This window comes from Manis javanica, chromosome 3, assembly GCF_040802235.1.
Source record: "Manis javanica isolate MJ-LG chromosome 3, MJ_LKY, whole genome shotgun sequence".
Classification (NCBI taxonomy): domain Eukaryota; kingdom Metazoa; phylum Chordata; class Mammalia; order Pholidota; family Manidae; genus Manis; species Manis javanica.
In genome coordinates this window covers 96,960,787-96,975,661 of record NC_133158.1, presented here as the reverse complement: position 1 = coordinate 96,975,661, position 14,875 = coordinate 96,960,787, and the positions used below count along the sequence as shown (strand labels likewise).

The 14,875-nt window shown below is 35.2% G+C and overlaps 1 protein-coding gene across 11 annotated transcripts in view; it reads left to right on the top strand.

Moving 5' to 3' along the window:
• Positions 1 to 14,875, top strand: part of ROBO2 (roundabout guidance receptor 2) — a 1,411,015-nt gene that overhangs the window by 799,923 nt on the left and 596,217 nt on the right. The gene's annotated exons all lie outside the window — the stretch shown is intronic.

Genomic DNA, 14,875 nt, shown 5'->3' with positions numbered 1-14,875 from the left:
CAGTATGACTGTGATAATTAGATGAAACTCCTCTAACACCACAGAATGCAGAGGGCAGCTCCTTTAGACCCTGTAAGATTAGATAATATTCTCAACCCATGTTTGTTAACCTAAACTAAAGGCAGATTAAATTGTAAAGCTCATTTGACAAATGAGCACATTTTGCTCTCTTCCTGCAGTTTTCTTCTCTTGGCTTTTGTGTCCAGTGTTGCTTCCCAAACAGTGTCATGCAAATGAACCAATTAATGATAGATACAATGGTCTTCCTACCTCGAAGAGTTTGTAACTGGAAGGGCAACACTGTAAGTCACGTACCTATTCAGAGGATTCTGTGGGCCACTGCGAGGGTCTGATTAGCTTGGCTGTGGAAGACAATCGTAGAGGCATCTGCTCGGTTAATTTTGTGAGAAAATTTACCAGATGGAGTCTGAAGATTTAAGTGATTAGAAGGTAGTAGATTGGAATACAAATTGGATTAAAAGAAATTAGATTGATATAAATCGAATTGAGTCACAACAGTTTGTGTTGTTCGTACCAAGGGGCAGTGGATTATGGGAGAAGCAGATGCTCCAATGAGATAGGAATTAATGTGGCTTTGACAGTCCATCTGCGAAGGTCTGAATATCGAGTACATCCCTAATCTCTCTCTCCATTTATCAATGCCATAATGTTAATTAGTACTTCATTCATTAGGTTACTTACAGAAGAAAAAATCTCACCCCTGTCCCCTCTCTGCTTGAGAATTTGTTATTCTGCCAGGAACTGGAAAGCTCTCTTCAGCTGAACTAGCTACAGTTCAGGGTGATGGTAGACCTGTGTCCTTTTCCTCATGCATATGATTGCCTTTGGCAGCAATCAGGTAAGCTTGAAAAATTCCACAAATACATACATAGTTGCTTGAAGTCTTGCATTAATGACTTAGCACAGTTTCACCAAGAAAGAGTAGTATATATATTCTCTGTTCCAGTTTTATAAGATATTCACTGGGGTTATGTTTTGTTCAATAACTCAAGTATTTGACATTAATGCTGAATGGCAGACTCTGATTTGAAGAGAAAAATGAAAAAAAATTGTGTTTCCATAATTCTGTGACTCTATTTATACTTGTGTGTGTGTGTGTTGTTTTTGTGTTAGTTTATGGAAAATTGCAGGTCACTGATACTGTCATACATTTTAGGATACAGTATTTGAACATGATTGATAAGGAAAAAGGTTGAATGAAACCATATTAAAAGAAACACATCATTTTAAATGTTTTTGCTCATGTTGGAATATGACCCTTTAATGTCCAAGGGGTATTGACACAGGAACCTCATTAAAATACCATTGGCCACAGTAGTGAAATTCAGCATAAGGCAATTCTGTCCTGGATCTCATCCAAGGGAACTGAGCCAGTGGCGATCCAAAGGTGATCTCACCTCTAAGGCAGCTTAAGGATGTGGACTCTAAGGACAGCCATGCAGAAATGCCTCTATGTATTAATAAGAATAAGGCAAAAACAACTTGCAGAGACTAAAGCGATGAGATGGACAAAAATGGAACATCTCATCCTGTGATGCAAGAAGCATATCATTAAAGGTTGTGCCAAGTCATTCAGAAATAATTATACTATGGGTGAACGTGGGCTGCCTGCCAGTGTGCAAGCAGAAAGAATTTCTATTTTTGTTATGTGGAGAAAGGCAGTGGCTTGCACAAAAAGTGTGTTAAGTGTTTAAGATTTTTGGTTTTTCAAAGAAAATTCTATGTGCAGTTAGCTCTTCAGGCAATGTTTTTAATGTAGGGATTGTATATATATATATATATATGATATATTTATGTAATTGGCCACTCCTTCCTGAGGCTGACCTGGGTCTTCTATATCCTGCAGGGACTACAACACTACGATAACTTCTATAGTCTCTTCTAATATTGGCTGAAGGATCTGAAGCCCATATCTTCTACTTCAGAGATAATAACCTACCCTCTAGAAGCCAGGAGTGAACCTGAGGTCTCTCTGAATCCCGGGTCCATGTACTATATGCTTATATTTAAACATATGCTTATGTTTCAACATAGGTTCTGTGTTTAAGTGCTGTATGTGTCCCATTATTTCTAATTGTATACTTACTGATACAAGCTAATCACAATGACAGCGTGTTTCAAGCTAGATATCAGCAAAATTTACAAAAGAAGAGAACATGAAAACAAGAAGTAAGCCTGCAAAGTGTAAAGTATAAAATTGAATTCCTCATTATAGTACAGAACAATCCCTAAAATTGTCTTTTGCTATTGTGAGAGTGATTAAATGCTACCTAAAAATAATTTAGTATTCAGGGGTCAGTCCCTTGTCCCTGTTTTGACACTCCTGTTTTCAACCTAATTGTCAGTTGTCTAATTGGTGGCGGTTGTCTTCATTAAGAGTCATCAGGAAATCCAGGTGGTGCTTGTTGGACCTGACAAAGTCAGCCATTGTGCTCTTATTCACGCTTTTGTTTCCATGACTGATCATTGGACGTTTTATACCTTGTTGAACCCCGGTGAGGGTAATTAAAGAAATCTGTTGGTTGTAAACTAATGGCAACAGATATACCATCTTCTCATTTCCTGGTTATTGTTAGGCTTTAGACAGTGATGTATTTTTCACTGTAAATTGTTTTCAGTGTTTTGTGTATTTGAACTCCAATCCCATGTACTTGATATATAAATAGTGAGGCTAGTGGAGGTGTGTTAACCACTTTGATGCTACTACACCGCTTTTCTGTGTATTTTTTTTTGTCTTTGTTTTTTAGGCTGTTATCTCACAAGGAATGTTCTCAATTTAATTGAAGGCCCCTGCTTACTAGGTAGTATTTTTTAATTTTATATTTAGAGGTACTCATAAGCCAAACAGAAATAAGTCAGCCAGGTTCTATCAATGTCTGCATGATCGTTTTGGGATCCACATGAGACAGCTGTCCCACAGGCCTGATTTCAGTAAGGGCAGTTTCGATAAATATACCAGGTTTAAGTTACCTCAGTGAAAGGGAGGGTTTCCTCATCTCACTTTTTATTCCTGCAGCTATCAAAAAAAATTGTTTTTTCAAAATTTTCAGTGAATTTAGAAAATGGAGTAACATTGCCAAGTTTTAATATAGCAGGTGATGTTCTGGCACTTTTGACTATGAATCAGTGTTGCAAAGGCATTGTGGCAGCATGAGTAAATGCTGTCCAAATACATGCCAAGCATTGGCAGGATGGCTCAGAGTTTTGTGCTTCATCATAAGACTCACAAGGCAATTTGCTTAATCCTGTTTGCATAAGCTGGACTTCGAAGAGTACAATTTGTAATTCAACTGGCTGAATAAATGGATTTCTACTTGCTGAGGGTGTATAAGGAATTTAGAAGACTACATGAAAGTTTGGGAATATTTACTTGGCTAACTTACTTCTTTGTTTGTTGGAGGGGAAGTTACACTAGCTGTCTAAAATCCTTATTTATTTTTTCTAAGTATGGAGTGACAAGGGAGAGGGATAGAATAAATATACTTGGAATAGAGAAACTATGAAGCTCTTGGAATAATGGTAGTGTGAGATGGAGTCTAAAGAAGAATGGGACTGGGAGGCAGATAGAAAGTGAGAGAAAGAAGGCAGAATCACAGGAATCCATGCCTAAGTGGATATGAAAGATATTGAAGCGTTAACCCTGCAAGTGGGATTTTTAGCCTGAGCGATCTGAAGACAGACGGGGTTATTGGGAAGGAGAGGTATGAGGCATGGAACAAGTTGAGAGGCGTGGGCTCCGTTTTGAGATACATAGAACTTGAGATTATAATTGAGCTTTCATAAGGGTTCCTGAACCATGCCTGGAGCTTGGCCTCCCTGGAGATTAGGCTCCTGTTGTCATAGAAATGATACCTGACACGGTGAGAGGGAATGAGTTCCCTGTGGAAAGCACTGAGGACAAGAGCCCAGGCCTAAACCACACTGTAGGAGGCACTAACTGAATCAGACATTATTAGATTTAATTCACACTTCTAGTTCAATAGTTTGCATTTAACTCAAATTTTTTTCTCCCCTTTGTGATGGAAATTTATAACAAAGTTAACCAGTAACAGTGTTCTTTATTTTCTTTTAAATGTCAACATCAGTTCATACATCTTAAGAAACAAAACACTTATTATTGCCTGCTTTGAAAGTATTATACCTATATGGAACATTAAGCAAACATTACTATACTCTTTTAAAATTCATACACTTCTCATTTTCTACCAGATTTTCAGATGCTGCTTGTTTACAAAATCCAACTTGTCAGAGATTGATGTATTGAATATTTGACTGCAAAATCAACTTCTACATTTAAAAAATAGCACCCTATTCTAAGCTATCATTATTCTTGTCTTTCAAAGTCACTGTAACTCTATACATTTTTATTCCTCTGCCTATCAGCATTTTCTTTCTCTTCAGTATAACCTGGAATAATTCTGTGTGTTCCACTCCTTATGCTTTGTGACAGGAAAGAATTGCATTTTGAGAGTGGCTGGATGGAGGTTAATTCCTTGTCCTCATGGTAATAACCTGGTAACACCTGGCTATGATCAGTTTCATTTGATCCCTTTTCTGATAAGGCATCAAAGTAAATGAACTGAGGGGAAAATAGCATTTTTCATAAGTTTTCTAGAAACTGCAGATAATTTTTGAGAGACCTAAAGGAATGAGTCTCTGATATATTTTAGTGAAACATAATTCAAGCAGAAAATAATCATTGAAAAACATTTACAGCACTGTGTTGCAGCTTTTCTCTATTCAGCAGAAAAACAAGCTCTTTTTTCTCTATGCACACAAACTCTTTTAACTGAAAACTACACTCAGTATTTCTGTTGAAACAATGTTATCTGGTGGTCATTTTCCTCTGAAACAGAAGACATCTTCTGAAAGGAAATTCAAAGTTTTATTAAATCGCTCACTTTTTAAAGGCATTGACAGATATTATAAATTGACAGAAATGAAGACTAAGTAGATATGTGAATGAAGTTTCCTGATAATTAAGGTACCTCATATTCTTTATCATACTAGACTAAAGCAATTCTGATTTTAGTCTAAATTTAACCAGCCACTTCTATAACCTTGCAACAGACATCAGATTAAAATTATTATGATTTACCAAATAAAACCAGATAAAATATTTTTTAAAGAGATTAACTTGCGTTTATATTTATTTTCTATTTAATCACAGTGCATAAAGTGAGGGGGAAAATGCCAACTTGAAATTTTTGTAAAGTATCCTGAAGATCTGGAAACAGATTTATCTGTAGCTGATTAAACATGACCTCTTTTTCAACCTATTTGGATCAAAATCTTGTCTAAGGTGTTTTTAATAGAGTGAACACTGTATACTGCAGAAACCTCTGCAGAAATGTGATGTGGTCGCTTCCATTCAGTTTGGTCAGCTGTGAAGGCCTACTCACTCTGGGCATGGTAGGCAAAGACAAAATGATAAGTACAAGTTGTACTCAGCTACCTTTATAAACCTCCTTTACTCTCCAAGGTATAGGTTTCAGAAAATTCCAACATGCCATTGTACAATATAAAGAAAATTAAATACAATATGACTGTTCCCACCACTCAAGAGAAAATCTTTCTTTTCAATCTCTGTACTCATTTTTGACTTGGCTCTTTCATTGCAAGAGTCTAGCCTTATTTTAAAGATGTATAATTGTGTAAAACTGTAATTTAGAGTTAATTTCAGTGTTCCCATAATACTTTTATTCTTACCATGCCACTGAAGTCATGTTAATGTGCCCTGTAAACATTTTTCCTTTTGATATACCTTTTATCCTCTTTAAATAATAGAAAAACAGCCAAAAATAGCTTCCTACGTATTAATTACACAAAGACTTTTAGATTTTCATAAATAAAAATCATCGGTATTGGTGTAAATATTTCAAGAAAATATTTATGTGCCAGTATTTGACTAAATTCCAATGAATATAATTTACAAATAGTTTTCTTCAGCAAGCCTAGACAGTAATGCCTGGTACTGAAATCCCATTTGTCATGAATCCCATTTGTCATGAATCATAGTAGAAGCATTATTTAGCTGTTATAGAATTTTTAAATTCAAAATGTAGCTACCTATAGCTCCAGTGACAGAATAACAAAAGAAATATTTTTATTTATGAATATATAACATATTGATAGAACACCTAATATTTTCATCTTTAGAACTTTACCCAGTATGTGGCAAATCTAAGGTGCAGAGTTGTTGAAAACATGGGGCCTTCAGGGAAATTAGTAAGGTGTATTATTCAGAATGGCCTTTAATTTGCTAGATAGGAACAGGCAGTAGCAGGAAATCACAACAGAGAGGTGGAAGCTGCATTTTGAATGATGTGCTATTGCATAAAAAGATTGTATCTTGTAGATGGTGGTCTTTTGTCTGTATAGGGTCCTAGATTCCTTTGAGTATAGTAATGGAGGATATTCTAGTAAAAGAATGACACATAATGGTAACACTAGGAGTACTGAACATTTGCTGAGTATTTACTGCATGCTCAGCACTTGGTAAAGTGGCTTTTAGTCTCCACAACAATGGTATTGGGTTGGTGACTGCCTTTTGTAGATTAGGAAACCCAGGTGCTCTGAGGGTAAGAAACTTGCCTACATTCACACTCCTATCCAGCATTTGGACATGAACAATTTCAAGTCAAAGTACTCTTACTGGCAGTGAATCTCTATTAACTGCCAAATATGTACCTTTCATTTCCTAAAAAGGCACATGCACACATGGTCACATGCTCACAAAATTTTGCATCCAGTTTCTGAGGGTGTCATTCCTTCCTTCCATTCCACATAAACCAATCCATGGCTTATGAACCATACCAAAAAAAGACAATGGAGTAATATAGTGAATTCATATATTAGGCCAACCTCTTAACTAGCTGAATGTTGTCTGGAAGTGAACAAGCCTAAAATCAGTCATTTGTGGATTCGTTAGACATGAGGCAGCTAATACATCTGGCTCCTGGCAGCTGAAATTTGTGGGTGATGTTTTAACTATTATTCCCTTAAGAAACTTTCTAGATTTTCATACTAATGTTTTCATACTAACATTTTCAATTCTTTTCTAAAAAATTATTAGTATACTGTATAGTAAAAGAAGTTTTTCTGCATTTTTAACTAGGATTACTGACTTTCAGCTTCACAATGAACTATTTTAGCTTAGAGGAAAAGATACCAAGAGTTGTAGGCAAATTTATGAGAGACTAACTAGAAAAGCTTAGCACTCACATAAAATATCAGTGCTGGTAGGAATAGTGTTTTCTGACACCCACACTAGGGTTTTTGGCATCTTCAGTTACTAGGATTAATGCTGTTGCTCAGACTATATTGCTTAGCAAATAGAATAGAAGGCCAAAATGTTATCACTTCATTAGGAGTTTACATAAGTGAGGTGCCTTTTTCTGAAAACCTTTTCACAATTTCCACCAAAAACCATCAATGCCTTTAGAAAATTAAACATTGTTAAACAATGTAATGAGTTTGGAGATTATTTCATTGCATTATCTTTTGTAAAGCCAATTGCAATTTTGAAACCACACCAACATACTATAAATGTGACAGTAAGAAGCTAAATTTTAAGATATCTTCCTGGAATAGAGATCGTTTTTGTCATTGTAAGGTAAATCTGCATAACCCATGAAGACCCCTGATTTGGTGGCAAATCACTGTTTAAAGAATGCCTTCAACTATGGTAAGATGTGGCAGATAAATTTGAAATAGCATTAGGTGAATGTCCAAGTTAATACATTGGCTCCTCACTGAATTGTTGGAAAATGAATTTGTAAGTAGGAAATTAATTTGCTATTTCTCAGAAGAAAATCGCTCCTAAAAATTTAATGGAAATCTTTCAGATCTATGGTTTCAAAATTTCTCTTCAGTGTTATATAGATATTCACATGTGTCCACCCCTGGATTCAGCTGCCTTCTGGTTCTAACTTAACCAAACCAGCCCTGCCTTTCCCCTGGATGCTGGTCCTTTGTCACCCAGGCCCACCTGCTCAGGCAAGGTCAGTGGCTCTGGGCATTGGATGTAGGCAGCTAGAAAATTTATTAGAAAAAGCAACTGACTTATATAATGAAGGTGCTGAACAACATTGAGTAAAAAAAAAAGAGGAAAATGTATTCCACTTTTAGTATTTTTAGCAATTTCTGTTAAGTCATAAATAAAGGCCTGAAACACAGCTGTGAAATTCAAAGAGAAAGTTTCGTGAAATCTGCCTTAGTTACCTTCACTGGGAATAGCAATCTGATTACCCTGAATAAGGAAGAACTTTTTGAATATCTTTGACTAAGGTTGTCTTTTAAATGATGTATTAAAGATTTACTTTTAAGATAAGTGTCCATGTAGAGCTAATATTTGGTTAAAGTGGTCATTGGTTAAAAGGATTTATAGGACCATGTATTTATTGGCAATGTGAATGAATTTCTTAGAAATTTAAGAGTAAATTTTAAGATTTACTCAAGCTATTTTTAAAATAAAAGCATTTAAATCATTGTGCATTTCTGGAAGGTTCTCCAAGAAAGCATTTTGATAACCATTGACATTGGTAGTAAACATAAGACCTATCAAGGCAAACCTTTCTAGTTTTTACTTTTATTAAAAGTATGAACATTATTCTACAGTGTATATCTTTTAAAATTTGCTCTCTGGTAATAAATTTAAATTGCTACCTATTATCTTCTCTTTTAGATATGTCCTTTATGATGTGGTAGCCATGAAGAGTGTGACTGGGTCATAAAACAATGAATTTGTAACAAATTACTCTTTTAGTTGCCTCAATTTTGAGAGAAGAAATAGTACCATAGGAAAGTTTAGGTAATTTGCATAACATCATATACTGAATCATACAGTGACCCAGGGAAAAAAACGAACTGAACAAAAGCAAAACAAGATATAACTGAAATCTAGTGCCTGGGTCACTACAGAAGTCTTTTGGACTTCTGAAATATAGGTAAGAGCTTGAAATCACAACTAAGGCAACTGTGTTCTTTTAGCCTTGGTTTTTGGGAAAACCTTCAGTCCTTTGATTCGCTATTTTTTATTCTTATCTGTAAATGGGACTTTGAGACTAGAAGGTCTATGGTATCTCAGTCTTCTGCCTGTAGGACCTGGAAGACTGGGTAATAGTGACAGCTAGATGCCATTTTGCACAACTGACACTTTTTGGATCAGGGCCACCTGTTAAGTTTGACAAGAAGCAGCTTTTATCCTTGTCAATTCCTTTTCACAAACTTCACCCTGTAGTTTTATGACAGTGAAAAGCCATGCAGAAATGTTGTAATAGCTAAGTAGTATTGCTAGGTCTCAGTTTTGATGTCGTTTGTAATTTAAACTTCTTTTAAACATGGCACTACTCTATTTCCAGAAGCAATGAGTATCTTATAAATTTATTTAGTTCATTGCCAAACTAGATGATCTCCTGAGAGAGTTTCAGTAAGGTTCAAATGGATAAAACTGTCTTTGTGTTTTCTTTCTCACCACATCCTGTCATCTCATAGGACCTCTAGGAAAAGAAAAGATTATTTCATAGACCTTTCCTATTCCGCCTCCCTCATATGACAAGTACACTGTAATTTAGTCATCATGAAGAATTCAAGGATGGAAAAGTTGTAAGGACAAAGTTGATGGAGTTATTAATTAATTCCATTTCATTACAAATTACATTACCTTACTCATCGTTGTGGACAGCATTTGAAGTGGCAACGAGATAACTTTCTTTCTGTAGGAAAAATTTTGAATAGGATGTAGCTGGCAAAATAGAAAGCAGTATCTCGTGTAACTTAATCAGCCTGGTCTAGCTAAAATTTACCATGTATGTAAGTAAATTTTACTTATGAACACTAATGTAAGAATGACCTCAGGAAAAAGAAATTCACATCAATGCGATTAGAGTTTTAAGAGGAACATTTTGGGAAATATGTTTGTTTATAGAAGAGAAACAAATAAATTATACTCAATGCTTACTACATGTCCTGGTGATCTATGTATATGACATATATGATTTCTTTTCACCATCTAACATAACTGGTGAGACATTGATGTTCAGATTTGTACCTGGTAAAAGTGAAGCATAAGTCTTTTCTGGTTAGTAACCTATATCCCTTCTTTCTAGCACATGGCCTCCTTCTTAATGTGGAGGGTCATGTAGCCTTCACTTTTCTATGTAGTACTATGTACTTCTCAGACTGGGGGAGGGAAAACTTCAGGAGGTATCCTTGGTCACATTCAGAATTGGAGTAATCAGGAAGAATCTTGCTGGCTTAATTTTACCAGTTTTCTTTTTTTTAATGTCTTGTTAAAACAAACATAGTTATGAACTAAGAAACAATATTTTTTATATTTTTGAGCAGAAGAAAAGCAGGCAGTGCATAGAAATTTCACTGGAGGGAGTGCCAAGGATTTTTTCTGCCCTTGAAAAAATCTGGAAAAGTTTGAAATGTGTTGCTTAACTTAATTAGATATGGCTATCTAGAATGTGAATGAAAAGTAAAGCTTAGTTCAAGGAAATAGTATATCCCAGCAGAATAATGAGTCAGGAACAGTTTACTTTCAAACACATGGAATGAAATCGACAAGTGTTCTTTATCCTCCTTTTTATATAAGGTAACTGAAATCCCTTCTGAAAACAAAAAGTTTCTGTAGCACTCACTGCAAACCAATGGTTATTGAACAAGTAAAACTAAATTAAATATATTCACAAATTATTTTATAATTCACCTCCAGCCTTCTAAAATTTGAAGAGCTAATAAACTACTCAATTAGTTTTTTCAAAGTATTTTACCAAAAATCATTATGAAATCATTGTTTGAGAGTCTCTAAGAAGCAGAAATAATCCATTATGTAAATGTTGGTGCCTACAACATTATTCAAAGATGCATCTGCACCCAGCTGACTAATTAGATGTTTCTGTGGAACGCTTACAACTAACCAGGTCTAAGTGCATGACCTTCTCCTTATAAGCATGCTAAAAATGCGGCTTCTTAGAACCTTCCACTTGTAACTTCTGATGGATCCTGCTCACTGAGGAGACCGAGAATCTGCATTAAAAAAAAATATTCCCAGTGATTCTGATGCAGGTAATCACAGAATCACGCTTCGAAAAGCAAAGAAGATGTTCTTCTGGGTATTTGATGACTAGAGGCATTCATTTGCCTCATTTTCCTGAAATCAGCCTTGGAAGAGGGTTTTGGAGTTAGTGTAGTTGTTATGTGCATTCTTTACTCTTCATCCAGTTTTTAAGCAGCCTGGCATGTTTTGGATTATAGGCCTTGAGCTCTAATTCTGCCTCTACTAGCCATTCCATTATGGACAAGTCACATGACTATTTTATAGCTTACTTTCTTGGGCAGTAAAAGTAAACATTGGGATATTCATCTTTAAGACTGTGTGACTAATTTCCATTGTCTGTCTTCATAATAGGTAAGGACAGTTGAATAAAATGCTTTTAATTAAAACTTGGCTGTTTGATTGCCCAATTAATAATTGAGATATAAAAGATGCCCAGACTTGCTGTCAGCAGCAAGTGAAGTTAGAATTGCAGATAGTAATTCTGATAAATTGCTTAGGCTGCTTTTATAGGGATCCTGATATTCCTTATTACATGAGCAATTTAATACTCCTTTCAAAGTTATATTTTTCATCTGAAATATGGAGAAAACATTTTTATGGTCCTACATAAAAGAAATATAGTTCAAAATTATTAATGTAAGTGATAAATAGGTACTCTAGAGCAGGATTGGCAAACTTTTTCTGTTAAGTGAAAGATAACAGATATTTCAAGCATTCTAGGCCACTTAAGGCCTCTTTCCTTCTCTACCTTCTCCTTTTTCTTTTTCTTCCTCAGTTTTCTATGTCTAACAATATTCTTAAAAATGTAAAAACAGTTTTAGCTCATACAAAAATCTAGGGCCATACAAAATCTGGTGAGAGCAGTTCTTCTCAAAGTTTAATGTGCATGTGTATTCTTGGGGGGATCTTGTTAAAATGCAAATCTAGTTTCTGTAGATCTGGGGTTGGCCTGGGGATCCCATATTTCCAAGATGCCTTTGCATGTCAAAGCTCTTGGTTGGACAGTTTCATGGCACTTTGCGTGATGTACAGCCCCCTCTACTGTTCAATTTTGAATCCCCAAAGAGTTTGACCGACAACTCAGTTGTACTTTTTGTTTTTAAAGCAAATAATAGGTTGTTTTGGTCCAGTAAAGTAGAATGCCTAGTAGTTTAGCAGTCTTTTTATAATTCTAAAGGCCCAGAACTCTTTGAAAATATGATGAAAGCTATCGTTCTCCTACCACTACCCTATCCTGCCCACATAAGAATACCAATTTTTATATACAATCTTAAAGAATTCATGTACCTCCCTAAGGCTAAGGTTTACCCATATTAAGGGTTACTGCTATAGTTATGTAATGTCTGAATTTAAGGGAGCTCAGAATTAATCCCTTCACTTTTAGTATCTTAAAATTTAGATATATTTTTGCATATCTCCATCTCTCTCTTTCTCTCTCTCTCTCTCTCTGGCTGGTTAGACTTTTCTATTTTATTTTATGCCCTACCCTATTGGCTATTGCTATTCTGCAATCCTGATGTTTATATTTAAAATCTAAAATTATAAATGAAGAAAATAACCTAACTGTTGGTAAGAGTGAACATGAATTATTATGCCTTGTCTTAAACTTGTTCACAGTGCTCTGACTTTTATTATTTTCATGGAGTTGTGAAACCATCACCATAATAGATTTTAGAGTATTTTCATCATGTCTAAAAGATTCTTCAGTCCCCTAAACCACCAGCTCCCATCTCCCACCCTAGACAACCACAAATCTACTTTCTGTCTCTATGGATTTTCCTATTTTGGACATTTCATATAAATAGCATCACACAATATGTGACTTTTGTGACTCGCTCTTTCATGTAGCATAATGTCTTCAAGGTTCATCCATATTGTACTGTGTGTAAGTACTTCTTTCTTTTTTTATTGCCAAATAATATTCTATTATGTGAATTTGTAATATTTATCTCTCCATCAATTGATGGACATTTGGGCTTTTCCTGTTTTTTTTTTGGTTATTATGAATAATGCTGCTATGAACCTTACATTACATACATGTATAAGTTTTTGTTATGGACATAGGTTTTCTTTCTTTTGTGTGTTATGGAGAAACCTGAAAAACCTGGACTGGATCCCTGATGGAAGAATCAAGTGGCACTCGGAGGTCTTGGAGTGTTAAGGTTTTATTTTTACACCGTTGGACTCAGAAGGGAGTAATCTCCCCAAGGTCTGAGCCCCAAACAAAGGCAGGGGAGCAATATATATCTTTCTGCTTCCGTATCTGCAACATTTCTACATGCACAGAAAGCAAGCAAACAAGCAAGCAAGGGGAGTAAGTTTAGGGAGTGAGTGCCTGGCAGAGCAGGAAGTGAAGAGGATGGGGGAAATAGTTTCTGCTGTCTTTGCTAGGAAGAGAAGCAGAAGGGAGCCATGTGGACTAGACTGGTGACCTTGTAAATATTTCCTCTCAGTGTATAAACCTAAAATATCACAAAATACACTAAAAATGCTGAGTAATGTGTTAATTCCAGAACATTTTGAGGAACTCTAGATTGTTTTCCAAAGTGGCTGCATCATTTCACATTCCCACCAGCAATGTATAAGGCTCTCAGTTTTTCCACATCTTTTGACAATTCTTGTTATTTTATGTTTTTTTATTATTCCCATCCTGGTGAGTGTGAGGTGTATTTCACTGAGGTTTTGATTTGCATTTCCCTAATTGCTAATGATGTTGAGCATCTTTTCATGTATTTACTGGCCATTTATCTAGCTTTTTTGGATAAATGTCTATTCAACACTTTTGCCCATTCAAAAGTTTGGTTATTTGTGTTTTTGTTCAGTTGTAAGGAATCTTTATGTATTCTACATATAAGTCCCTTATTGGATATATTATTTGCAAATTGTTTTTCCAGTTCTGTGGGTTGTCTTTTTTATTTTTTGATGTGTTTTCTTAAATACAAACATTTAAATTTGATTTATCACTCTTGTTTTGGTGTGATATCCAAGATGGTTTTACCTAACTCAAGGTAATGAAAATTTGCTCAAGTTGAATAATTTTGCCTAATTGATAGCTTTGCCTCTTACACTTAGGTTATATGTTTTGAATTTTTTAATAAGTGAGATAAATTTACTAGAAAAATATCCAAATGTGCCAACACTAGAATAGTTTATATATGCTATAGTGACAAATGAGTAAAATCCTTTATTTTTTAATCATAGTATCATTGATATACAATCTTATATTGGTTTCAAGTATACAACAAAGTGGTTCAACCATTACTCATATTATTAAATACTCCCCCCCATCTAGTATAGTTATCTGTCCACACAGGAAGATGTTACAGAATCACTAACTATATTCTCCATCCTGTACTATTATCTCTGTGACCAACATATAATTGAGAATTTTTGTGCCCCTTTATACCCCTCACCCTCCTCACTGACCCACCCCAACTCCTTCCCCCATGGTAACACCACTCACTTCTCAGTGTCTAGTGAGTCTACTGCTATTTTGTTCATTTCATTTTGTTTTGTTTTTAGATTCCACAAATAAATGAAATCATACAGTATTTGTCTTTCTCTGCCTGGTTTATTTCACGTAATTTACCCTCTAGGTCCATTCATGTTTTCACAAATGACAGAATTGCTTTTTTATATGGATGAATAATTTTCCATTGTATATATATATATATACACTACATCTTTATCCACTCATCTATTGCTGGACACTTAGATTGCGTCCCTATCTTGGCTATTGCAAAAAGTGTGGTATAAACATATGGGTGCATATATCTTTCTGAGTCAGGG